This window comes from Cornus florida, unplaced genomic scaffold (genome assembly GCF_030987335.1).
Source record: "Cornus florida cultivar Cherokee Brave unplaced genomic scaffold, ASM3098733v1 CherokeeBrave_3.0.0_Hap2_Chr01, whole genome shotgun sequence".
Taxonomy (NCBI): domain Eukaryota; kingdom Viridiplantae; phylum Streptophyta; class Magnoliopsida; order Cornales; family Cornaceae; genus Cornus; species Cornus florida.
This window is the reverse complement of record NW_026775571.1, coordinates 31178275-31204583: the sequence shown is the minus strand read 5'-3', so window position 1 is coordinate 31204583 and position 26309 is coordinate 31178275. Positions and strand designations below refer to the sequence as shown.

Genomic DNA, 26309 nt, shown 5'->3' with positions numbered 1-26309 from the left:
TTTAAAAAAAAAAATTGTATCAGCCCTGGATTATAGCACTTAACGCAATGTTGTTTACTTCTGTAGTATTTCAGGTGCTTAATCTATACTTGGTGATAGACACTTCAAACGAATTAAACACGTTAAGTGTTTCTACTGTCGAAGAAAAATTCAAGACTTCTATTGCTGCAGACCACTAAATTCTCGAATCAATATTCATTTTATTTCGCAATATGTTTTCTGCTAATATTTTTATTTTTATTATTTTTCATTTGTTGTTGTTAATCCCCTGTTATTTGAAATTGGGACAAAGTTTTACTTTTCTTCTTAGCTGAATTGTGCTCAAATGGTACTAGTTTTGATTGTTTTTCTAACTTGTTTATCATTTTTGTTTGGGCCATAACTCACAAGACAACCAAGTTCATTCCCATTTTAAGATTGCATAATGAAGCCTTTGTATCTTAATGCACGTATTTAATTTATTCGGAACTGGTAGAGCGGGATCCACTTTTTGGGGGAGTATTATTAAAAAATCAATTTTTATTTGGGGAAATCTAGACCCGTAGACATACATGATTTGTTTATGAAAAGTTGTTAAAACAGGAGCTAGAATTATGTTTTTAACATTTATTTTCACATAAGTGAGAACGGAATGTATAATTTATGAGCGACACATTACCCTAGTTAGAGAACACTTAATGTGACATTATATCAGCACTCCTGTGGCCTCTAGCTATGGCCACTAAGTCATTTTGACGAGACTTCACATGATACTCCTCAATCAAAAGATTTCATGTGATATGTGATATATCAGTATCAAAACACTTGGGGTGTGTTTGGATAGACAAGAGAGAAAAGAAAAGAAAGAATAGTATTAGTCATGAGAGAAAAGAAAAGAAAAGAAAAAATAGTAATAATTTCTATTTGTGTTTGGATAGATAGGGGGAAAAAAAAAAAAGAAATGATAGTTATTATTGTTTAGATAAGATAGAGGAGAGAAAAGAAAAGAAATGATAGTAAACAAATTACTTTTTTACCCTTCCATAACCATGGGACTTGAATGGAATAATAAATCTGTATATTTGATTTGTGGGGGTTAATTTTGGTATTATCAAAATATCACTTAAAATCACTATGCTTTCTCTCACTATCTCTCCCTATCTTGTCAAAATTGAAGAGAAAGCAAATAAGAGATATCCTTCCACTTAACTTACCCAAACACAAACTTACATTGTTCTCTCTTTTCTTTTCTTTCCCTATCCCTCCAAATCAACCCTACCAAACACACCCTTAAGAAATCAATGAGACCTCAATCAGAAGACTTCAAGAATCAATTCGATCAAAACACTTTCATGTGATTATGAAAGTTTTTATTCAATTTGATTTGAGTATTAATCGTTTATGATAACCAAACGAATTTAAACAAATCAAAAGTATAATTTTGACAACTTTTGATTTGAATTTTGAAAATATTATTTAATTAATATTTTTTGTAATAATATAAGCAAATTTTTATTTTTTTTTTTGAGCTCTAAACAAGTTTTTAAGACAAGATATTCAAACGAACAAATAAAAAAACGTCAAAATAAACTTCAGTCCCAAACTTAAACAAATAACACTAGAGTATTTCAAATTATTTATTTAAGTAAATAGTGTTTTCTATTTTTTAAGAAATACAACAGGAACACCCATATTTGAAAAACACAAGTGAAAATGCAATGAGTTAGTAACTAAAATGCGTCTTTAGGTTTAATATCATTCTCAGCTGTGAATCATCAAAAGAAATATAATATTTATGTATATATATGCACATAATTTTTAATGGGCGATGACGATGGAAAGCTGTAACTTACTAATAATTGAAGATTATTCAGGTAATTCCACAAACCAGAAGCAAGTTGAAGGGCTCAGAAGATGAGATATATCTTTAATTTGAAGCCACGGCCATGAAAAGTGCTCTTCGGCCAAGACAACCCCGTATGTCACATACGGTATGTGAGGTTGCTGCTTTGTTTAGCCAAGTCCCACATTGAATGAGAGGAAAAAGTGGGATGGAGACGTAAAAACTTGTATGTACTCTAATGGGCTTATCATACATTGTTTGCAATTGCGAAATTAAACCGAAAAGAAACTAAAGTGATCAAACACATACCAATGAAATATTAAAAAATTATCAAAATATTTTTCAAAAAAATTATTGATCAGGTTCCACACTATCCAAAATGTTATGAGCTTATTATAGGTAATTCGTTAGAGTTTTTATTTTTATTTTTATTTTTTTATCAAATTAATAATTTAGTTTTTTTTTCTTTCAAAATCTTGATATTTGGAGAAATATTTTTTCAATTTACCTATAATTTTTAAATATTTCTTCCTTGGTTAGATGTGGTATTTAAAAAACTTTGTAAAAAGAAAAGAAAAATAAAGGCAAAAAAAACATATGAAAAATCTTGTGAAAGTTTTGTGAAGAGTGTAATTTTAAAAGAATTTTGTATGTTATTATGAATTACTCCTATGATACTATCATTTCTACTGAACTCACAATTAATCCGTCTTGGTATTTTAAAATTTCTATTTTGTGCAAAATTGAGTATTTATTGGTTTCTAATTATACTTTTAAGAATTTATGCAAATACACCTTGTGAAAAAGAAATGGCAGTAGATCTCCTGTTTCATTCTTTAACTTCATCTGTTGTCTAATATATATCATCTCATTTTTTTCAAATACAAACCTTGATTTTCTTAATTTGCAAAATAGTAAAACATATATTTTGGAAGTTAAAATAAAATTATTAATAAATATTTTTAAAATCCTATAAGTATATATATATAATTGTATGAGTTTGCAAAATATATAAATTCTTCAGCAGAGCATAATTAACTATTTGAGATAGCTGGAATCACAAACTCTCTATATTTAATGATTTATTTGATCTTTTACATACAAACAGTTAATGCATAATCAACCATTTGTATCTAAAAAAAGTTTAAAGGAGAGTATTTTGGCAAAAATAGAGGTGAGAATGAAGATGTGGTAAATGATAACAAAAAGGAAGAACCAATTTTGCCCGCTATAACATAGAAAACTAATTTTGTCTAGAGATGCAAAATGTGCCATCGAGAGAACTAATTTTGTCTAGAGATACTAATGTGGATATCTCAGTTGAAGAACACTGACCAATTTAATTTTTAATTTTAAAGAATTTTGGATTTTATTATGAATTATGATACTATAATTTCTACTAAACTCACAAATGATTTATCTTGGTACTTCAAAATTTTGCGAAAGACTAATAAGTATTTATTTGTTTCTAACTATACTTTTAAAATTTTTTTTGGCATGAATAATGGAAAAGATATGTCTGTCAGTTCCAATATTTGTTTAACTTCATTTGTTGCCATATATATATATATATATATATATATATATATATATATCATCTCATTTTTTAAAACAATATTTGTAAAATAGTTAAAACATAAATTTTGGAAAGGTAAAAAAACGATTTAAAAATATTTTTAAAATACTATCGTATAATTTTGTAAAATATATGGTTTCTCCAACAGAGTAATGATATTAAGAGTACCTCATCATAATAATTACGAAAATTTGATCCCAACAATCATAACAAATTTATAATTTGCATGGGTGAAGAAAACAATGTTCATAAGATGTAAAGAACACTCAAATTTTGTATGGGGCAAACCATAATGAGTTTGCGCTACACTACAATTAGTATAGATAGAATGAAAAACACTAATTGAAAAATTGTTTTCATCTCTGATGGCACAATTCAATATAGTGTTTTCGCTTACAACTTTTCTCTCCCTTAATATTTTTTCTCTCTCACATCATAAATTTCTCCAATACCTCATATAAATAATATCAACAATATATATGCATTCTTTCATAATTATAATATTTTCGGTTCTCTGTACTAAAATAAAATAATCCTATGTTATGTATATACCCAACATAAATGGAAATAGAATGACTGATCAAGTGATAACATAATATTTGGCAGCACAGATAACTCATGTTCTTGTGTAAGTAGGGGGGCATCAGACGGTTATTTTTATTTTAATTTTTTTTTTGATCTTTCACATTCTTTCTGATTAACAATTGACTGCATCTCCACCATTCAAAAAAAAAAAAAAAATTTGACTGCATCTCCCCAAATTGTTGGCACATAAGAGCATTTTCTGATTTTTAGTGTCAAATTGGAAATGACAAGGCAGCAAACAGTATGTGAGTATAAATAAGTCCCATTTCCTAAAAAATTGTCGGTTGAAAAATTCGTTGAACTATCTCTCCAAAAAAAATGATACTAGGGTTTTGAAGTTCGTTAAATAGATGAAAAATATAATCAATCATTACCAGGATAAACATAAAATTGTGGAGTTATAAAACTATTAACTGTTAATGAGACCGATTTAATGTAGTGATAAAACACAACTAATGTAAATCACAGCAAAGCAATCTCCAATTTACTGCTAAAAAGTGCAAATGTTACTAACCAGAACATGTGATCAAAGAACGAATTAATTCTAAATTAACAAATACAGGGACATCCATATTCCATAAGAGAAACACAACTCAAGACGTAATGGACTGTATCAGAGTAAGTGACCAAATTGGGTCTTTTAAGATTAATATCATTCTCAGTTGTGAGTCATCAAAAGGAATTACTCTATTGAAATTTAGAGAGAGATGAAGTAGCTTGCATTACCATATGTAAATAGAAAGTCCTACGAAATAAACTCACACAATCCCATGATTTAAGAAAACCAAGATATCAGAGATCATCCCCAGGATCCCATGGCTGAAGAACAACAAAAGGTTGTAACATAGTACAAAGTACACCGAAAACATCCGGCATGCTCGTGTTTGACATGATACCACCAAACCAAATTGGAAGAAACCATAGAGAGGAACAAATTCGAGAATAGATCCACTCTCTAGCCATGACGTCTAACAAACGCAAGAAAACTCTGCACTCGCAGAGAAGCTTCTACATAGAGAGGAAACCATGAAATCCAAGAATAGTATTTCTTGGTCTGGATTGTACTCACTGTCATGGATGCTTATACTTTTGTAGTTTTTAAAACTCAGAAGCAAGGGGCTCAATAGGTATAAATATATCATGAAAGCCATGACCATAAAAAATAGCCAAAAAAAGTGTTTTAGCAAAGTCCCACGTCGGTTAAGAGAGAAAAGTGGGGAAAGAGAGTTGGTTATAAGAAGAAAGGTCGGTGAATGGACAATTTATACCTTTTTCGGCCTTTTGACTAAGATTAAGGTGTTGTTTGATAAAATTAAAAATTAAGCACAGAAAATTTCAAGTACTGAATTTTAAGCGCTGAAACTTTAAGCACTAAAAACCTGTTTAATTTTAAGGTTTTAATTTTAAATGTTAAATTCATTAGGATTGTTTGTTATATATAAAAGTTGAAGTCTGAAAATATAATATTTGTTCTTAATAGTTTGATGTTTGATATGTGGGCCAATGGCCCACTCAGTAAATTAATTTTTTTCCGGGAGAGTCTGCAGCTACTGGGCCTCTTGTGGGTCGTCTAGCCTAGGCCTGGCCCACCCCACCAAATCCCAGTTGAAATTTTATACAGTCTTGGACGATTTTATGAATTAAGCTTTGAAGCTCGGATCTTCTATATATATATATATATATATATATATATATATATATATACTCATTGCACAACTTTTTATATTGCTTCTTTTGGGCAGTTGAAATTTGACATAACAGCTTTGTCATAATGTCTCTTCCCACGAGTCTATCCCAAATAAAGATTGGTATTTTTAAAAACATGAATCTTTGATCTGGTGTCCCAATTTCAAATAACAGGGGATAAAAAAACAAAAAAAAAGAAAAAAATTTTAAAATGAAATTAAAATTAAAAATATTAGCAGAAAACATATTGGGAAATAAAATGAAATTGACTCACTGTGAACTGGAGAATCTAAAGCAGGGTTCGTAGAAAGTGGTCTCTTGGAAACACTTTCAACCTTCAAGGGCTTGTTGCACATTCGAATACCAGGAGGACGAAAAGAGGAGTTGAAGAATAGGAAATTGCAACGAAGGAGTGTTGTAGAATCCATCTTCATCTTCATCTTGAACCATGCGAAGGAGGTCACAAAGAGAACGGCGACCGTTATTGGAATTGCATAGTGCAATATTCGTCTTTCATATTCCCATAGTCACAAAGTGTTCTAATCAAGTGAATAACCGCGTTTGAAGTGTCACAACCAAGTATAGATTAAGCACCTGAAATAGTAACAAAAGTGAACAACATTGCATTAAGTGCTATACTTTATCCTGGTTAGAGAACACTTAATGTGTCATTATATCAACACTCCTGCGACCTCTAGCTATGGACACTAAGTCACTTTGATGAGAATACTTCTATCTTTCACTTTGGTCAGGCAACCTCACATAATTTATCAGCCTTCAATCAAATACTTCACAATGATATGTGATGTACAGAACACTTTACGTTAATTATATTCACTTTGATAAGAACAATTTATGAGAGTTTTTATTCAATTTTATTTGAGTATAAGTAGTTTATGATAACCACAAATCAAACATATAATTTTGACAAATTTTGGTTTGAATTTTGAAATTATTATTTAATTAATTTTTTTTTGTAATAATATAAGCAATTTTTAAGTATATAATGTTGAAATTTAGAGAGAGATGAAATAGCTTGCGTCTCACTCTCTCTCTCTCTCTCACACACACACACACACACACACATATATAAACACACTTTTTAAGTACATGTATGAACGTAAATTTCAATAGGGTATGATAATGGTAAGTGTTAACTTAAACTTGAAGATTATTCAACCAATTTCAAATGTCAGAAGTGTTAGCCAATAATTGACTCTAGAGGGGGGGTGAATAGAGTCCATAATCAATGTTTGTAAAATTAAAAATTTGTTTACAACTAAATAGAATGCAATAAACAATAAAGATATTCAAGCAATATGATCACAATTAAAGAGTATAGAGATAGGGAATTGCAAACAGTGACTCGGCAATTTAGCGAGGTTCGGAAGCTCCTACTCCTCGGCTCAAGGTCCTCTCTTGAGACTTTCCAAATCACTAAAGCTCCTCCTTAATGGTGGAGAGCAAACCTTCAACTTGAAGCAAGACTTTGCTTCTTTCCTTGCTAGGAGAACACCTTTCTCCTTAGCTTTGCTTTTGGGTCACACCAACCCTTACAAGAATGTAGAGATATATGGAGATTACAATATTATTTCTATCTATCTCTCTCTCTAGAGGATATTACAAGAATTAGTCTCACACTAGAATGGAAAGATGAAATAAATGAAGTTCTAGTTTCTTAAACTGATATGAGAGAAGGAATAAGAAGTAAATGCTCAGATCAGAATTTCAGACTCCTTTTAATGCTCTTGAAAGCACTTGGATGATGTTCTTGAATGATCTCTTGAAGAAGTGTCTTTGTTTGTAGACCATCTATCTATATTTGAAGAGATTTCGAGTTCAATAGAGCTGTTGTAGGTAGTTGGAAGCATTAATTCAAATTCTAGCCGTTGGAATTTTGAATCTGTAGAGCTACGACCAAACCGGTCGACGTATGGCATAAACTGGTCGACGTATCCTTTATCAAACCGGTCGACGTATATGTTAAGTTCCTGAGATTTCAGTACTGCCTTGATACCGGTCGACGTATATGCAAACCGGTCGACGTATATGAACACTTCATAAATTTTGCTATTGCATAGATACCGGTCGACGTATGTTTCAAACCGGTCGACGTATAGAGCTTCTTCTTGAGTTTTGGCTACTGCATAGATACCGGTCGACGTATGGCATGAACCGGTCGACGTATATGAGCTTCTCCTTGGATTTGGCTACTACATAGATACCGGTCGACGTATATGAGCTTCTCCTTGGATTTGGCTACTGCATAGATACCGGTCGACGTATGCATGAACCGGTCGACGTATGGTATGCTGTTTTTTGAATTTTTGCCTCTGCTTTGTAGAACATTTGTATTTTCTTGTTTTTGCATTCTCTTGTCATGTCTTAAATTAAGAAGCATTTATTTCCTTGCATTTAAACTCAGTTGAAATATTAGAATAAAAAACTCCTTTAACTGATTTGTTATCATCAAAACAAATGGGTTAGGACTTTGATCAACAATCTCCCCCTTTTTGATGATGACAAATCAAGCATGTGATCTAAAGATGATATTGGGTTGTATTTGTAAAATACTCCCCTTGTCACTTTGCACACAGTGAATATAATGATCATGCTTATATAAAAAATTTAAGATAGGCATGACTGAAAATATTTGCAAGCAAATGTTTTAAATTTGAAATGATGTCACCCCCTTACTACATGCTATATAAAACCAAATAATTATAAGAGATAAATGTACTTTCAAGATTGTCATAGCTAAAAATATCACAGCACAGCACATTATCCAGATACCAAAGTTTTATCAAAATATACCCATAGTTAAGATAACAAAATGTCAAAGTCTAAGCTAGCCAGATCACATCATTGATACCATTCTCCCCCTTTGTAACATCAAAAAGAGGGGAAGAGCAAACAACTAATGAGGTGGTAAACCGAAATTAGCGTGCAACTCCTGAAGGTCATCATTCATGCTTCTCAATTCTGCCCTTAGCATGGCTACTTCCTCTTGAGTCTGACGAGTTACAGCTAGTTGTTGAGAGATGAGCTCTCGAATAGATGGTTCTGTAGATGGATTAGCTTGCAAATTGTCAAGAGGAACCTCAGCTTCTATATGATCAGATTCCGTATTAGCTGGAGGAGCTTCATCATGACTTTAGTTTCCCCTTACTCCCGCTTCATCCGATCCTTCAGTTTCACTTTCAGTTTGAGCATCACCCACAATTTTGGGATCGTACCAATGTCCATCATCATCTCTTTTTAATCTCATACGCAGAAGAGCCGACTTGTCAAAGCGATGTTGAGAAAGTAGGTTCATTTTAGGTTAACCTGCAATTATTACCCCTTTTGCTCGAAAGATCATGGTGAGAGGCATTGCGTAGTATATATGACATTTCTCACGTTGGACACAATCCATCATCTGATGATATATCAAGTGAGGCACATAAATTTTGCGTCCCTTAAGCACATACCAGGTTAGAAGAGCTTCCATATAGGAAACATCAGAATATCCGCCGGTCTTGGGAATGATGGAATGGACGATGACTCGATAGATTATTCGGGCTTCAATGGTGAGGTCACTGGATTTTATGATGTCTATGTCCTCGGTAGTTTTGTCATGACAAATATCACGAATAGCGGTGAGAGGATCAAAGTCATCACTTTCATACCAAGCATGGGTTTCGTAATGCCGGAGTCCACCCTCGGGAAGATTTAGTAAAAGCCTTAGATCACTTTTGTGAAGTGAGAGATCAACACCTTGGACATATGAGATGAGACTATTTGTTTCAGTATCTCTCTTGAGATGGGTGTAGAAAAGGCGGACTAATTTTGGATAAAATGGAATTTCCATTGAAACGAAATCAGCCAAGCCTACAACTTCAAAAAGCTCATAGGTATTGAGATTGTTAGCAAAACAATCAGCCTTTGTGAGAGTTTTCCCATACACTACTTTCTTTTGAAGAAAGATGGTTTCATAATTCTCTTTATCCTCAGGGGATTGAAAGAGCATAGGAGGAGGTGGAACAGAAGCACTTGCTTCATGATCATGACGGGCTTTGGTTCTCTTTTCACGGGTTTAAGAGGCACGGGGTGGGTGTTTTCTAGGACCCATTAATTTGGGAGCAATGATATAGCTAATCAAGAATGGTTTAAAGTAAGTCAGTGAAGTCCTAAATTCCAACAGCAAGATTTTGAGGATGCGAGACAGAGGGTTATAAAAATTCAATGCATATAAAGATCTGAACTAATCCTAAAGATTATGGCATTAATGTGGACTAGATACTAGGAAGATTAAATTGTTGCAAGGCACAAGAGAGTACTAACACTGAAGCATTAAACCCTATATTAGGATTTATCAAGATAGCTCATGAAAGATTCAGTATATAGGATGAATATATATATATAGCAAGATACTGATTGAATTATGAGGAAGATGATTATGAAAAGCCTTACCTTAATTGATGCGATAATGGAAAAAGCTTCGAGGAGCCCTAAATCGCCTTGAGAGGGAAGAGAGAGGGAACGGGAGTGAATAGTGTCGTTCAATGGTGAAAATTTAGGATGTCAGTGAAGGAAGAAGGCCCGGAGCAAATACTAACCCGTAACTTAAAATTGACCCATCACAAGAATCGGTCGACATAAAGGTTCCAAGAGTCGACCAGTTCTTTTTAATTCGGTCAACGTATAGTGTTGAGACGTTGACCGGTTTGTGCCCAAATGCTGAATCAATTTTGATTTTATGATTGGACCACTTCACTTGCACAAGCCATCCCTAAATTCCTTCTGAGAGAGTAGAACTGATCTTCTTGAATGGGTTTAGTGAAAATGTCCACTAATTGCTTTTCGGTGCTAATATATGTGAGTACGATATCACCTTTTGACACATGATCCCTTAGAAAATGATATCGAATTTCAATATGCTTAGTTCTTGAATGTTGGATCGGATTTTTTGAAATGCATATTGCGCTTGTGTTATCGCACAAGATAGGGATATGGTCATACTAAAGACCAAAATCTTCAAGTTGTTGCTTAATATAAAGAGTTTGAGCACAACAATTTCCAGCTGCAATGTATTCAGCTTCAGCAGTAGATAGAGCCACAGAATGTTGTTTCTTGCAAGCCCAAGACACTAGGGATTATCCAAGGAAGTGACATATCCCACTAGTACTTTTTCTATCAACTTTGCAACCGCCAAAATCCGCGTCCGAGTATCCAACGAGTTCAAATGAGGTATGCCTAGGATACCAAAGACCTAAATTCAAGGTTTTGCTTAAATAGCGAAAAATTCTTCTAACAGCACACAAGTGAGACTCTTTTGGACAAGATTGAAAACGAGCACACAAACATACGCTAAACATGATATCCGGTCTACTTACGGTTAGATACAAAAGACTACCAATCATACCTCTATACTTTTTAATATCTACGTTAATGCCTTTTTCATCTTTATCAAGTTTCAAAGATGAGCTTATAAGAGTATTAGAATGTTTGACTTCCTCCAAGCCAAATTTCTTTAGCAAATCTCTAACATACTTTGATTGACAAATAAAAATGCCATCAAGTGTTTGTTTAATCTGCAATCCTAACAAAAAAGTTAGTTCACCCATCATACTCTTTTCAAACTCATTTTGCATACAATGAGCAAACTTTTCACAAAGTATTTTATTGGTTGATCCAAAGATAATATCATCAACGTAAATTTGAACAATTAATAAATTGCAATCAATAGACTTAGAAAATAGAGTATTGTCAATTTTTCCTCTAGAAAAACCATTTTCGAGTAGAAATTTACTTAGCCTTTCGTACCAAGCTCTTGGAGCTTGTTTCAAACCGTATAATGCTTTTGTCAACTTAAAGACATGGTTTGGACACTCATAACTTTCAAAGCCCGGTGGTTGCTCAACAAAAACTTCTTCATCAATGAATCCATTCAAGAAGGCACTTTTAACATCCATTTGATATAATTTAAAGTTCTTGTATGACGCAAAAGCAAGTATCGTTCTTATAACTTCAAGTCTGGCTATGGGAGCAAAGGTTTCTTCATAATCAATTCCTTCTTCTTGATTATAACCTTGAGCTACAAGTCTTGCTTTATTTCTCACAATGGTTCCTTGTTCATCCTTTTTGTTTCTATACACCCACTTTATGCCAATGATGGACTTATCTTTAGGTCTTGGAACCAATTGCCAAACTTCATTTCTTTCAAATTGGTTGAGTTCTTCTTGCATTGCCAAGAGCCAAGACTCATCATTTTCAGCTTCTTGAATATATTTTGGTTCAAAATGTGAAACAAAAGCAACATAATTGCATATATTGCTTATTTGAGATCGAGTCCTTACACCTTTGGATGGATCACCAATGATTTGATTAATTGGATGATAGGTCACTTGCTTCCAAGTTTTAGGAGGTGTTTCCTCATGAGAGTGACTTTCTTTTGAATTGACTTTGGAGAGATCATCACGAGATGAATTATTTAAGTCAAGATTTTCAAGATTCTTTTCAATTTCAACCACATCCTCATTTTCATCCAAAGAACATCTAAGAAGGGAGAGAGGTGATTCATCAAATACAACATGTATAGATTCAACAACAACAAATGTTCTTTTGTTAAATACCCTAAATGCTTTGCTACGAGATGAATACCCTAAGAAAATCCCTTCAGCCGATTTAGGTTCAAATTTCCCTAAGTTATCCTTATCGTTCAACACAAAGCATTTACACCTAAACACCTTAAAATAACCAATGTTTGGCATTCTTTTGTTCCAAAGGTCATAAGGGGTTTTGTTGAGAAATTTTCTAATAATGACTCTATTTATGACATAACATGCGGTACTAACGGCTTCGGCCCATAGAGTTCTAGGAGATTTATGTTCATTTAACATAGTCCTAGCCATTTCTTGGAGAGACCTATTTTTCCTTTCGACAACTCCGTTTTGTTGAGGAGATCTAGGAGCCGAAAGATTATGATTATAACCATTTTTATCACAAAAATTTTCAACATCTTGATTTTCAAACTCTCTTCCTCTATCACTCCTAATAGTCTTAATCTTACACTCTTGTTCGTTCTCAACTCTTTTGCAGAATTTAGCAAAAATTGAATGGGTTTCATTTTTATGGGTAAGGAAAAACACCCAAGTGAATCTAGAGTAATCATCAACAATGACAAATGCATAGAGTTTTCCACCAAGACTTGCAATTCTCTCCGGACCAAATAGATCCATATGAATCAACTCAAGTGGTCTAGAAGTGGTTAATTCCTTTTTCCTTTTAAATGACGATTTAATTTGCTTCCCTATTTGGTATGCACTACAAATTTTATCCTTCAAAAAATTAGTCTTTGGGAGGCCTTTGACTAATTCATTTTAAGATAATTTCGAGATTAAATCCATGCTAGCATGACCTAACCGTCAATGCCATAACCAACTATTTTCATTTGAAGAAACAAGGCATTTAACATCTAGATCATGTAATTCACACAAAAGCAAAGTATATACATTACCATTTCTAAGAGCATGAAATACTTCATCATTATCCTTTTTGACTATGCATTTATCCGATTTAAACAACACATCATATCCTTTATCACATAATTGACTGATACTAAATAAGTTATGTTTCAAGCCTTTAACAAGGAAGACATCATCAATAAATAAGGAAGAGGAGATACTAATAGTTCCGATGCCAATAACCTTCCCTTTTGAGTTATCACCAAATGTAACGCTTCCTCCTTTGAGAGGCTTGATAGAGAGAAATTTTGATTTATCTCCCGTCATATGCCTTGAGCATCCACTATCAAGGAACCATTTGTCCTTGGATGAATATGGAGACTTCAAGCAAACCTACAAAATGAATTCAAGTAATCTTCTTTTGGTACCCATAATTTCTTGGGTCTACGAGAGTTAGGTAGAGGTATATATGTTCCTTTAATAGCCCAAATTTCTTTTGTCATACATGGCCTAATAGGGCAATGATTGATCTTATGACCTATCTTTTTACAATAATTGCATTTTGGATTAAAAGATGAACTTCTAACAAAATGGTTATTTAACGAATTTTTCTTTTTCAATAAATAAGAATCTTTATTGTGAGGATTATAACCAAGCCCATCCTTAGCATAAGCATTTCTTTGTTTTCCAAGTATGAGGTTTAATTTTTCTCTACCATTAGTAAATTTAGCTAAAATCTCAGTTTGATCTTCAATGATAACCTTCAATGATTCATTTTCAGTGATTAAGTCAATTGGCACCAATTCTTTGGCCAATTCTTTTTCCTTTTTCAAAACTTCATTTTCAAGTTTAGATTTTTCAAGGTTTTGAGAAATGAGATACTTTTCTCTTCTAAGGCTAGCACATTTTTGAACCATTTTGCCTAATTCATCATGCAATTCTTTAAAAGCATCTAGCAAATAGTTATGTGCATCAACTAATTCATCATAAGTAGTTTCTAAATCAAATGAGTCGTGATTAGAGTTTACCTCATCTTTGTCGGCCATGAGACAAAGGTTAACCAATTCATTGAATTCATCGTCACTTTCGGATCCATTTGAATCATCATCCTCTCATGTAGCTCGCATGGCTTTGCCTTTCTTTTTCCTTTCCTTTTCATTTTTGTAAGCGTAGCAATCAGATTTGAAATGCCCCGATTTTCCACAATGGAAACAAGTAGGTGCTTTTCTTTTTCCTTGCTCACTAGATGAACTATTTCTTTTGAAGTGGTTACTCTTTTGGAATTTCTTCATTTGAAGAATCCTTCGCACGGTTTTGGTAATGAGAGCAACTTCTTCTTCGTCTTTATCATTAGAAGCCTTATCAATAGTGACATCTTTGGTAGTAGCTTGAAGAGCTATGTCCTTCTTTTGAGTTTCCTTTTCTTCATCTCTATCATTCATTTCTAGCTCATATGCCATCAATGAGCCAATAAGTTCGTCTATGGGAAGGATGTTGAGATCTTTAGCCTCTTGAATGACGGTCTTCTTGGCTTCCCAATTTTTAGGCAAAGACCTAAGAATTTTTCTTACATTCTCGGATGATGTATATGACTTTCCAAGAGCCTTCAAAGGATTCACAATGTTAGTAAAGTGAGAATACATTTCACTAATAGTTTCTTTGTTGTTCATGGTAAAGAGTTCATATTTATGGACAAGCATATTCATTTTGGATTCCTTAACATGACTAGTACCTACATAGGTAATTTCAAGTTTATCCCAAATTTCTTTGGCCGTTTCGCAATCCAAAATTCTATTGAATTCATCTTTGCTTAAGGCACAATAGAGATTCGTGATAGCTTTGACATTACATTGTACAAGCCTACGATCATTGAGGGTCCATTCAATATCAGTTTTTGGAACATTTTCATCATTTACTATTTTGGTTGGAACATGGTCTCCTTGTTCGATGGCTTTCCAAACGTCTATATCTATACCTCTTAAAAATGCTCTCATTTTGATTTTCTAATAGTTGTAGTCACTTCCATCAAACCAAGGAGGTCTATTGTTAGATTGACCTTCTTGATGAAACATTGTATTGGCCATGATCGTTCTCTAAGATGATTAAATCTTTTGCTAGAGATTAGGCTCTGATACCAATTGTTAGCCAATAATTGACTCTAGAGGGGGGGTGAATAGAGTCCATAATCAATGTTTGTAAAATTAAAAATTTGTTCACAACTAAATAGAATGCAATATACAATAAAGATATTCAAGCAATATGATCACAATTAAAGAGTATAGAGATAGAGAATTGCAAACAGTGACTCGGCAATTTAGCGAGGTTTGGAAGCTCCTACTCCTCGGCTCAAGGTCCTCCCTTGAGACTTTCCAAATCACTAAAGCTCCTCCTTAATGGTGGAGAGCAAACCTTCAACTTTAAGCAAGACTTTGCTTCTTTCCTTGCTAGGAGAACACCCTTCTCCTTAGTTTTGCTTTTGGGTCACACCAACCCTTACAAGAATGTAGAGATATATGGAGATTATAATATTGTTTCTATCTCTCTCTCTCTCTAGAGGATATTACAAGAATTAGTCTCATACTAGAATGGAAAGATGACATAAATGAAGTTCTAGTTTCTTAAACTGATATGAGAGAAGGAATAAGAAGTAAATGCTCAGATCAGAATTTCAGACTCCTTTTAATGCTCTTGAATGCACTTAGATGATGTTCTTGAATGATCTTTTGAAGAAGTGTCTTTGTTTGTAGACCATCTATCTATATTTGAAGAGATTTCGAGTTCAATAGAGCTGTTGTAGGTAGTTGGAAGCATTAATTCAAATTCTAGCCGTTGGAATTTTGAATCTGCAGAGCTACGACCAAACCGGTCGACGTATCCTTTATCAAATCGGTCGACGTATGCTACTTACCGGTCGACGTATATGTTAAGTTCCTGAGATTTCAGTATTGCCTTGATACCGGTCGACGTATATGCAAACCGGTCGACGTATATGAACACTTCATAAATTTTGCTATTGCATAGATACTGGTTGACGTATGCTTCAAACCGGTCGACGTATAGAGCTTCTTCTTGAGTTTTGGCTACTGCATAGATACCGGTCGACGTATGGCATGAACCGGTCGACGTATATGAGCTTCTCCTTGGATTTGGCTACTGCATAGATACCGGTCGACGTATGGCATGAACCGGTTGACGTATATGAGCTTCTCCTTGGATTTGGCTATTGCATAGATACCGGTCGATGTATGGCATGAACCGGTCGACGTATGGCATGCTGTTCTTTGAATTTTTGCCTCTGCTTTGTAGAACATTTGCATTTTCTTGTTTTTGCATTCTCTTGTCATGTCTTAAATTAAGAAGCATTTATTTCCTTGCATTTAAACTCAGTTGAAATATTAGAATAAAAAACTCCTTTAACTGATTTGTTATCATCAAAACAAATGGGTTTGGACTTTGATCAACAAGAAGTTAAGTCACACAATTTTTATAAATGGGTGTCACTCTTATGCTCTGAGCGTGCTCCCGCTTTCACGTTCCGCACATGCTCTCGCTTCTACTCCCACTATTTGTGATTTAATTTTGTTACTTTCGTGTTCCCGCTCTCGAATTTGCTCTCGCTCTCGCTTAATATGACTTGACTCAGAAGCAAGTTAAGGGCATCAAATAGATATATCATGAAAGCTATGACCATGAAGAATAACCAAGAGAAATGCTTTAGCTAAGTCCCACATCGGTTAAGAGAGAAAAGTGGAGAGAGAGAGAGAGAGAGAGAGAGTTTATTATAAAAAGAGAGGCTGGTGAATATGCAATTCATACCTTTCTTGGCCTTTTGGCTAAGATCGAGTATAGTATCTATTCTTATCAGTTTAATATCTAATACGTGGGCCAATGGCCCACGTGATATTAAATTTATTTTTTGAGGGGGAGGGTCCACCACAATAGCTTACTATTGGGCTTCTTGCATGTTGCCTTGGTGTTGCACTATATAGCTTGGCCTGGCACACCCCCACCAAACCTAAGTTAAAATTTTATACAATCTTTGATTTTATGAATTAAGCTTTGGAAACTCGGATTTTATGATTTATTCATTCGTAAATTGATTCAATTTTGTTGTTAATAATTTTAAGTTTTTTCAATTTTTTTAATTTTTTTTTTCCATTTTTTGTTGTTATCATTTGAAATTGGGACATATTTTTACTTTTCTTCTTAGGTGAATTTGTGCTCAAATGGCACTTGTTTTGGTTGTTTATCTAACTTGTTCATCATTTTTGTTTGGGCCATAACTCATGACATAACCAAGTTCCTTGCCATTTTAAGATTGCATAATAAAGAGTGCTCGAGGTCAGATCAAAATGCTTTTATAAGAATGATTCATGTTTATACAAAAGCCAATCTTTATTTGAGGAAACGTAGATGTTGACCTTGAATCCAAAGCTTTTGATGATCATAATTCATTAATGATGTTCTATGTGTTCTAATGTCTACCTTGAGCAAAATTACAGATCTACGTTTTCATCAAGACAAGACATTACATATAAAAGCACAAATGAAGGAGCAGCATGAATATACAGGAAAAAGACAAAAGGAATCAAGATTTAAAGAGAAGTCATCAAGATCTCATCAAATGGGGTAGCTAGGATGGTGAGCTTTTTGGGAACCATTGTTAAAGCATATATTAACACTTTGAAGCTCATATCTAAGGTCATACACTAATCACTTGCATAATAATCAAGATGCATAGAGAATGAAAACCATCTATAAACTTAAAGAATGCTTCTTGAAAGATAAGTTTCATTTCGGTCGACCGAAATGAAAGAACAGACTGAAACAGTCGACCGATATAAATAGAGAGTTTGGAACTAAGCTTCAAGCTATTTCGGCCTACCGAAATAAAGCACCAAATCATTTCGGCCTACTGAAATGAATTTATGGAATCCAACCTCTAGTTATTTCGGACGACCGAAACATAGGAGTCAAATGAATCAGACGATCGATTCTAATAAAGAGTTTTAGATCAAAAGATCAAGGTATTTCGGTCGACCGAAACAAAAAGGTAAATCATTTTAGCCTACCGAAATAAAGATTGATAGCCAACCTTAAACTATTTCGAACGACCGAAACACAATGGTGTTTCATTTCGGTCGACCAAACCAGCGCGATTCAAATTTTGAACGGCTATTTTGTTTCGAACTATGTGTCCGACAGTTAGAACACATATCAGAGACATCTGAAACTCTATATAATGACTTATGGTTTTCATAAAAGGCATTGCAACAATTGAGAATTATATCCTTGCAACCATAAAGCCTTTAAATCATCATTCACACACTTCATAGTCTTTATAAAGTATTGAGCTTCAGTCTATTCATTCATACTCTAGAGTGAGCTAAAATTTGTACTTCAGATCTGAGAGAGATCCTCTTGTACTTCATTTATCTTCTTCAAATCTTGTAAGGGCAGGTGTGGCCCAAGGAAGACTGAGAGAAGGTGTTTCTCTTAGCACTTTAAAGCAAGAGGTGCTTCTTGTAAAAGGTTTGCTCTCCACCAGCAAGGAGAAGCCATAGTGGATTGGGAAGTCTCAAGAGGGGTCTTGAGCCGAGGAGTAGGAGTTTCCGAACCTCGCTAAAATCGCTGAGTACTTGTTTGCAATTTCTATCTCTATCTCGTATATTTATTGCTTCAAGTTTAGCATGATTAATTTCTTGATAAATATTGTTAATTGAAGTTTAAAATTCAGATTGCTTTATTAAATAATTGTCAAGAAAGTTAAGCTTAGTTCTTGCATGTTAATTGAAATTAAAAATTGACCATTGTTTGCTAAGACTCTATTCACCCCCCCTCCAGAGCCAATACTTGGGCAATAATTGGTATCAGAGCCTAATCTCTATTGAAAAGGCTTAAGTGTATTAGAGAATGATTATGGAAAACTTAAATGGTCACTTTCATTAAGAAGGTCAATCTAATTCTAGACCTCTTTGGTTTGATGGAACAAACTACGGTTATTGGAAAAATAAAATGATAGACTTCCTTTAATCCGTAGACTATCAAATTTGGTTGGTGGCCGGTTCCATCGTACTACAGTCAAGTTTGGAGAGTGTTCATTAAGGCGAGGGCCAAGTTTTACATTTATAAAGCCACTACTACCTTTATTAAAAATATAGTTAGGGTGAGCAGGGATCGTCCCAAGGGATTGTGTGTTTGTGTTAGGTCGAATTGTGTTGTGGAATTGCAACTAGGGTTAGTAGGTCGAATGATCAAACAAATGGTTGGTTGGTTGGTTGATTACACTAGAGAGCAACTAAATTGAACTAAGTATGAATGCAATAAAGAGTAAGTAAAAGAGATAGAGAGAGGTCTTGGGGTTTAGAGGTCACCACCAAGCAATGCATTTCTATACCATTCACAAGTGACTAATGAGGGTAAGGTGTGTTGCAACATTTGTGTGTGTGTGATTGGTTGATTCAACAAGCAAGGATGACCAATTGAGCTTGTATTGTATAAACATCATGTGAAAGACACAATATATCTAATCAATGAAGTATATATTGTCTAAACAACATGTGAAAGGCACAATAGATCAAAACAAGTCATTAATCCTTTCATTAAGCTCACAATCCAAATACACCACAAGGTTAGAGATATATGCTATTTTCATCCAAAAGCATGGAATATCAAACAACAAGCATGGATTATCCTCCTATTTATCATCTACACTACAACTACACTACTAGCATGAAATTAAACTAAGGAGAGGCACAACCCATCAAGAAATAAGTATGAACCATCAATTGAACTACAATAGCATTCCATTAAGCACTATGTCTTGACAATCTTTAGATCTATAGCATCAATACACATAGACATGCATCAATAACACAAGAGATAGAGACAAGCACATGAACATCTATTCTAGCATACATAGACATATGGATAGAATAAAATGAACAATTGGAAGCATTAAACCATACAAATCATTGAATAAACAAGATCTATATAAATCAAAGTGTCAAAACAAGTGTTACAGCACTAATCCCTCAATAATACACAAGATTAAGGTAAAGAAAGTATGCTTGGGGCTAACTCTAGCCCCAAGAGGATGTCTAGCCACTTATGGTGATGCTCCTCCAACCCTCAAGGGCAAGCTCCATGGATGAAATCTGCTCCTTGGAAGATAAAAGGGCTCCAATGGTGTCTCTAGCCTTCTCCTCCTTTTCTTCTACACTAAGAATTGCCTCCTCCTAATTGTATCTCTAATGTGTGTCTTTTCTCAAAAAGTGCATCATATTCCTTTTATAGGTAGGTCAAGTGACACACCAAATGAGCTGGGGTCATGCACCCAATATTCTCTAATGATTGGAGAGAGGACAACTTTAGTGAGCTGGGATTTTAACTTTTTTCGCACTGGAGGAAGTTCGATCTATCGAACCTTGTACTTAGATCAATTGAATTGGGCTGAGATCTATCGAACTAAGGCTGGATCGATCCAACTGGGCTACGCTTTTTGGATAAGGACAAGTCTGAGATATTTTTGAGATATTTTTAGGAAAAGGACAAAAGTGGTAGGTGGGTGGACAGCTGTGAATAAGATTAATCATTTTAATGAGGACAAAAGTGTTCGATCGATCGAAGGATGGTATTGGATCGATCGAACTTTAGGCTTTTTATTTTGGGTCAAGGTTTGGATCTATCTTGAAATGCTGAAATCGATCCATTTTGGATCGATCGAACCTTCATCTTTGATCGATCGAGAATCTTGAATGACCACCTTTCTTCCTTTTTGCTTTTTTCTTTCTCCACTTTGCTCCTTTCTTTGTCCAATCCCAGAATTGCTCCTTTTAAGCTCTTATTTGGCTGAGTTAGCTTATTTTCGAGATAAGTGCCTGAGAATGGAATTAACACGAAATTAATATAAAACGGTAAAGTAAGATAGATAAAGGTTCTAGAATACCTAAGCTTAACGGGTTTAAATACGCACTTTTCAGTGCTCATCACACCCCCAAACTTAAATATTACTAGTCCCTAGCAATGAACTAGAAAGTAAAGGAATGAAATGAACAACTATACAAGTATACAACTATAACTAGAAAGCAATAAATGGATAACGCCACTTTCGTAGGGAACACGATTGTACTTAGCACATGCAACAAGCCTTTTAAACCCCTACGTTACCCCATGCTGATATGCGTGATGGAAGAGAAAAAAAGAGTTGGATGTGCTAATTGGGAGATAAGAGAGTAAAACTCTCTGTACAAAATGTATACATATGTACATTACTCAGATAGTTTGGTTATTTTAGATGAGGATGAAAATATATAATAGGCATAGTTATTTAAGAGCATTTTCAGCAGTATGTTAAAATATTATTTTATGTAAAATATACACTGCCATTTATGATGTGTAAATTTTTTTCATCTCCAGTAATATGTTAAGATAGATTGCCACATCACCAATGTGTAAAAAAGTTGTGTAAAATATATAACATTTTTATACGACCAAATCAACATATTTCTTTTTTCATCCCTCTTTCTCATTCCATTAAAGAATCAACCATATATTAAGTAAGTTTGTAAAAGTTATGTGGGTTTTGGCATGACACATGGTTGATTGTTATTTGGAGATATATTTTTACACAAAAGGTATAAAACAACCATTAAGGCTAAAATTAAATAATTCAAAAGTTTGTAAAAGTTATGTGGGTTGAAGATGCTCTAAGGCTGTATTTAGTTCCTTATTTATAAAAATATAATGTTTGCAATGAACCTCCTTCTTAAGATGAGGTGGCCTAATAAAACATTAACATGTGTTTAAGTTTTTAAAGGGGGAAAAAAATAATAATAAAAATAAAAATAAAATTGAGGACTACATGCAATAGAAATTGTCAAACTAACCCTTCCCTCTTTCTTTCTCAAGTAACTATATATTATTTTTGTGTTTTGAATCTAAAATCAATCATTGTTATGGAGAAATTATATATATATATATACACAGACACACACACACACCACATATTATAAAGAGTGATGCCAGGTAGGGGAATAACCCTAGGCCTACATTGGCTCTATCACGAATGATGATATTCCCTCTCTCAAATACAGAATTACAAGTTATATATAATGTATGAGTGACATATTATACCAAATTAAATAACTTTTTTGATAAAAAAAATCTAAAAAATCTATTTTTATTGTTTTTATTCGGTGATAATCATCTTTAAACAATTAAATTTGGATGAGATGTTTGTAATTAGATACAAAAGAAAAGAAGATGAACATGGAATGTTTTGAAATTTAGGAGAAATTGGGATGAGAAAAGAAAAGGAAAGAAAAAGAAAGGAAGGTGAACATGAAAACTTTTAAAATTTATATATAAGCGGAAAAAAAAAAAAAGCAAAATTTTAATTTTTCTATCAATGAAAAAACCTAGAAAAAAAATATATATATATACGTGGCTAATAAATAAAGTGTCAGTCTTTCACAATTTGTATCATAAAAATGAATTCATGATATATATCATTTTTCATGAATTTACAGTGATTATTTGTCTCAACTCTCATATATGACAGAAAGATGCTGATTTAATATATATATATATATATATATATATATATATATATATATATATATATATATATGTGGTAAGTGCAAGAAACACCCCCTGAAGTATACATTTCATAGCACTTTTACCCCTTATTTAAAAAGGTATGCAAAAAAACACCCTTATTCTTTTCAATTTGTGCAATAGCACCCTTCAATTAATATAATGCCCATTTTACCTTTTTACTCTTACAAAAATACCCCTACCAAACCAAGTTCTCCACCCCCAAAATGGCAACCATCGGGCAAAGCAAGTTCGTGAGATTGAGAAAGCAAGTTCGTTAAACATCCAATCAAACAATCAAACTTACCTTTTAACCAAAAAAAAAAAAAACCCAGTAAAATTAACAATCACTTCTTAAATCCCATTAGGTTCCAAAGAGAAAACTACTCCTATGCTACCATGGTACAGGTTATGGCACTCAAACATTTTCGCAGGCACCAAGTAGAGCAACTTAATTGCAAAGCCATTGAGATACATGAATTCATGCTTCATTCAATTTGTACAAGAATCAGCTGAATCACAAAGGCTAATAACGTGCCTGAGACTATAAAGTGTGTGCTGGTGCATTGATTTGTATGAAAACCAAATCAAGTATCCTCAGTTGCAAAAGTCAAGGAGTTCAGGCAGGAAAGATGGTCATCCTAATTTGTTGCATTATAGAATTCAAAGTTTTTTTTATTTTTTTTTATATTATATTTTTTATAAGTATTATAGAATTCAAAGTATTTACATCATAATCATATGTGCACAAAGCCATCACAGTGCCTAGGTCCTTTTCACAGCCGACCGTAGTTCACCGCTGCAAGTTCACTGTCACAGCCCGTTGCTCGCCGGCTGCCGATTTATTCCAACCCTCCATCGCCCGAGCTCTCCTTGCAGTTCTCCATCTCTTGCTCGCCGCCGCCTCCATCATAGCCGTCCATCACAACCTATCTTCGCCTCACTGGCCATCCCTCACCACAGCCGAGCCTGTCTTCTCCTTGCCCACCGATGCCGCGCCGACTCATCACAGCCAAATACTTCGATCCAAGTTCACCAATCAAGTCGTCGCTTCATCCCTTACCACCCAAACCCAAATTCTAGTTAAGGGCGTTAAGGAACTAATCCTCTGATTTGATACCCAAATTGAGGAGTTTGAGAGAAAACAAAGGCTTTGACGGTGGAGAGTTGCAGATTCCGGCGATAAGTTGAGGAACCAATCCTCTAATGGGTGTTGGGTTGGGATTGGGATTGTGTGGTACTAGAGGCAACGGGATAGCTGATGATGAAGAAGAAGGGCCAAACCCTTTTTAGTCCTTTCACAAAATAAATTTTTTATTTTTATTTTATATATATTATAAAATGTGTTGCTAATGGTATTTTAGTCCAATTTTTGTAAATAGGACCTATTTGCACAAATGTCATAGTTTAGGGGTGTTTTTTGAACCAGAGGGGTGCAATATGCACTGTAAGCATATTATAGGGGTGTTTTTGCACTTGACCCATATATATATTCACCAGAATAATGTTTGATTTTAGATTCAAAACACATAAATAATATATATAGTTGCGTGAGAGAGAAAGAGGGAATGCTCAGTTTCTAGTACCTGTAGTTATCATTTTTTTTTTCTTTTAAAACTTAAACACATATTGATATTTTATTGGGCTACCTCATCATAAAAAAAAGGTTCCTTTTTATGCGGCCTAAGGCAAGTATTGTTCCGTCATTGTTCAAAATTTCAAATCTTTGTGACACAAGTCGATTATTATTACTATTATTTTTTGCCACAACATGGGTGGTAACTTGGTAAGTTGGGCTTTTGAGATTTGCCATTACAACACACAGACGGATTCCTTTAACGAGAACGGGCCAAGTGGATTAGAATTTTAGGGTGGCAATTCATGTCCGTGGTTATAATTGTGTCGTTGAATTAAGGGTATTATACTAAACAGGTAAATTCAAATCCAACTCATTTAATACTAACTCAACCCGTTTTTAAATGGGTAAATGTGTTATCCCGTTTAATGACTTGTTTATCAAAATAAGACATTTACTATTTAATCAAATAATAAATAATAGAAAGAATTTGTCACAATTAACCCAAATATTTAAATTAAATAAGAAGAAAAATCGTAAGGCATGGACAAGATTTATGTTCAAATAACTTAATTATGCATAGTAATTGGATTTAAACAGGTAATATATTACATAGGTCATATTTACGATTATAACATGTTGAGTTAAATGGGTCATGCACGGGTTACGCAGGTTGAACCCCTCAACCCTAATCCGATACGGTTAAGTAAACGGGTTAATCGTGTCAACCCGTTTATGCCTCGAACCCTTTTAAGATCAACCAAAACTCGCTTATCTAATGTTATGTTCAAGTCATGTTGGCGGGTTGTGTCATAATTTGCCACCCCTAGACTAGATACTACATCAAGCCCATGATAGAGAAGCTCTTAACTAGGCATTCAAAAATAAGCAGAAGTATTTGACTTTAAACAATTTAGATTTGTATCATGAAACAAATTTCTAGATTTGCATTACAACAATGTTTTTGTTTTTTTGTTGTCAAAATTCATTCTGGTCAATTCTTGTAGGCCTTACCCATTAGGTCACTTTCTCTCTTCCATCTAACTTACCTATTTTATTTTTTCCTGAATAATTCAGTTACCTTTTCTTTTTCTTCCTAAATCATTGACTTAGCTTTCTCTCTCTCTTTTAAACTTATCAAACATAAACCTTAATTAAATCCCATGAAAATTTTAATTCTTTCAACACATCCTCACTAAAAAACAATTATGAATAGATGTTGTGGAGTTTTTTTTATTTATTTTTTATTTTTTGCTATTAATCAGGGCATTACACAATAATATGTGGCCGGACACTTACTCAACCTTATACCGCAACTCATTCATCATGCTTTATCATAAAAATCATTCATGATGTTTATCATTTCTCAACGATTTATTAGCCAACCCTTTTTTAGTCACCTGAAAATTCCAAGCATATTTTGAGAGCAAAGCATCATTATAGGCTTTGAGAATTTTCTTTTTGGAAATTAGCTTCGAGATTTCTAAAGCCTAATCCTCCCTTTTGTTTGATTTTATAAATGTATATATCTTATATTTCATATTTTTATAAGTTATAATAGGTATTTAACTATTTTCATATTTTATAAGCTCAATCTCAGCATCCTAACCCACCCAAATTTATTATATTATTCCTTATTTTGAATATAAAACTATTTTTTTTTTTTTGCAAGAATATAAAACTAATCCATATATGCCCATTCCTTAATTCCCAAGACAATCCCCCCTTTAATCTATCTAAATCCTAATCACATTCTCAATTCTCTCCACTCACAAACCTAGCCGTAAAATTGGCCTTCCCCTAAGCACATAACAATTATAGCAATGGTAGCTGGTAATACTAATTGAAAAAGGAACCACTAATCGATGACCTCTCCAAATGCTAGTACTTAAATGATTGAGATTGGCTCTATCTCATCCACTCTCACTTTTCAATTCTCTTCATATTAAATGAATATATGATTAAAATTTGTGAGACTTTGGAGATAAAACATTGATCAATGAAAGATTTACACATAGAGTA

General features: G+C 33.7%; 1 non-coding gene across 1 annotated transcript; it reads left to right on the top strand.

The window, feature by feature from the left end:
* The first annotated feature begins 16926 nt into the window (after positions 1-16926).
* On the top strand, positions 16927-17123 carry LOC132284640 (U2 spliceosomal RNA). The gene has a single exon (XR_009472332.1). It is a non-coding gene; the product is annotated as a U2 spliceosomal RNA (small nuclear RNA).
* The last annotated feature ends 9186 nt before the right edge of the window (positions 17124-26309 follow it).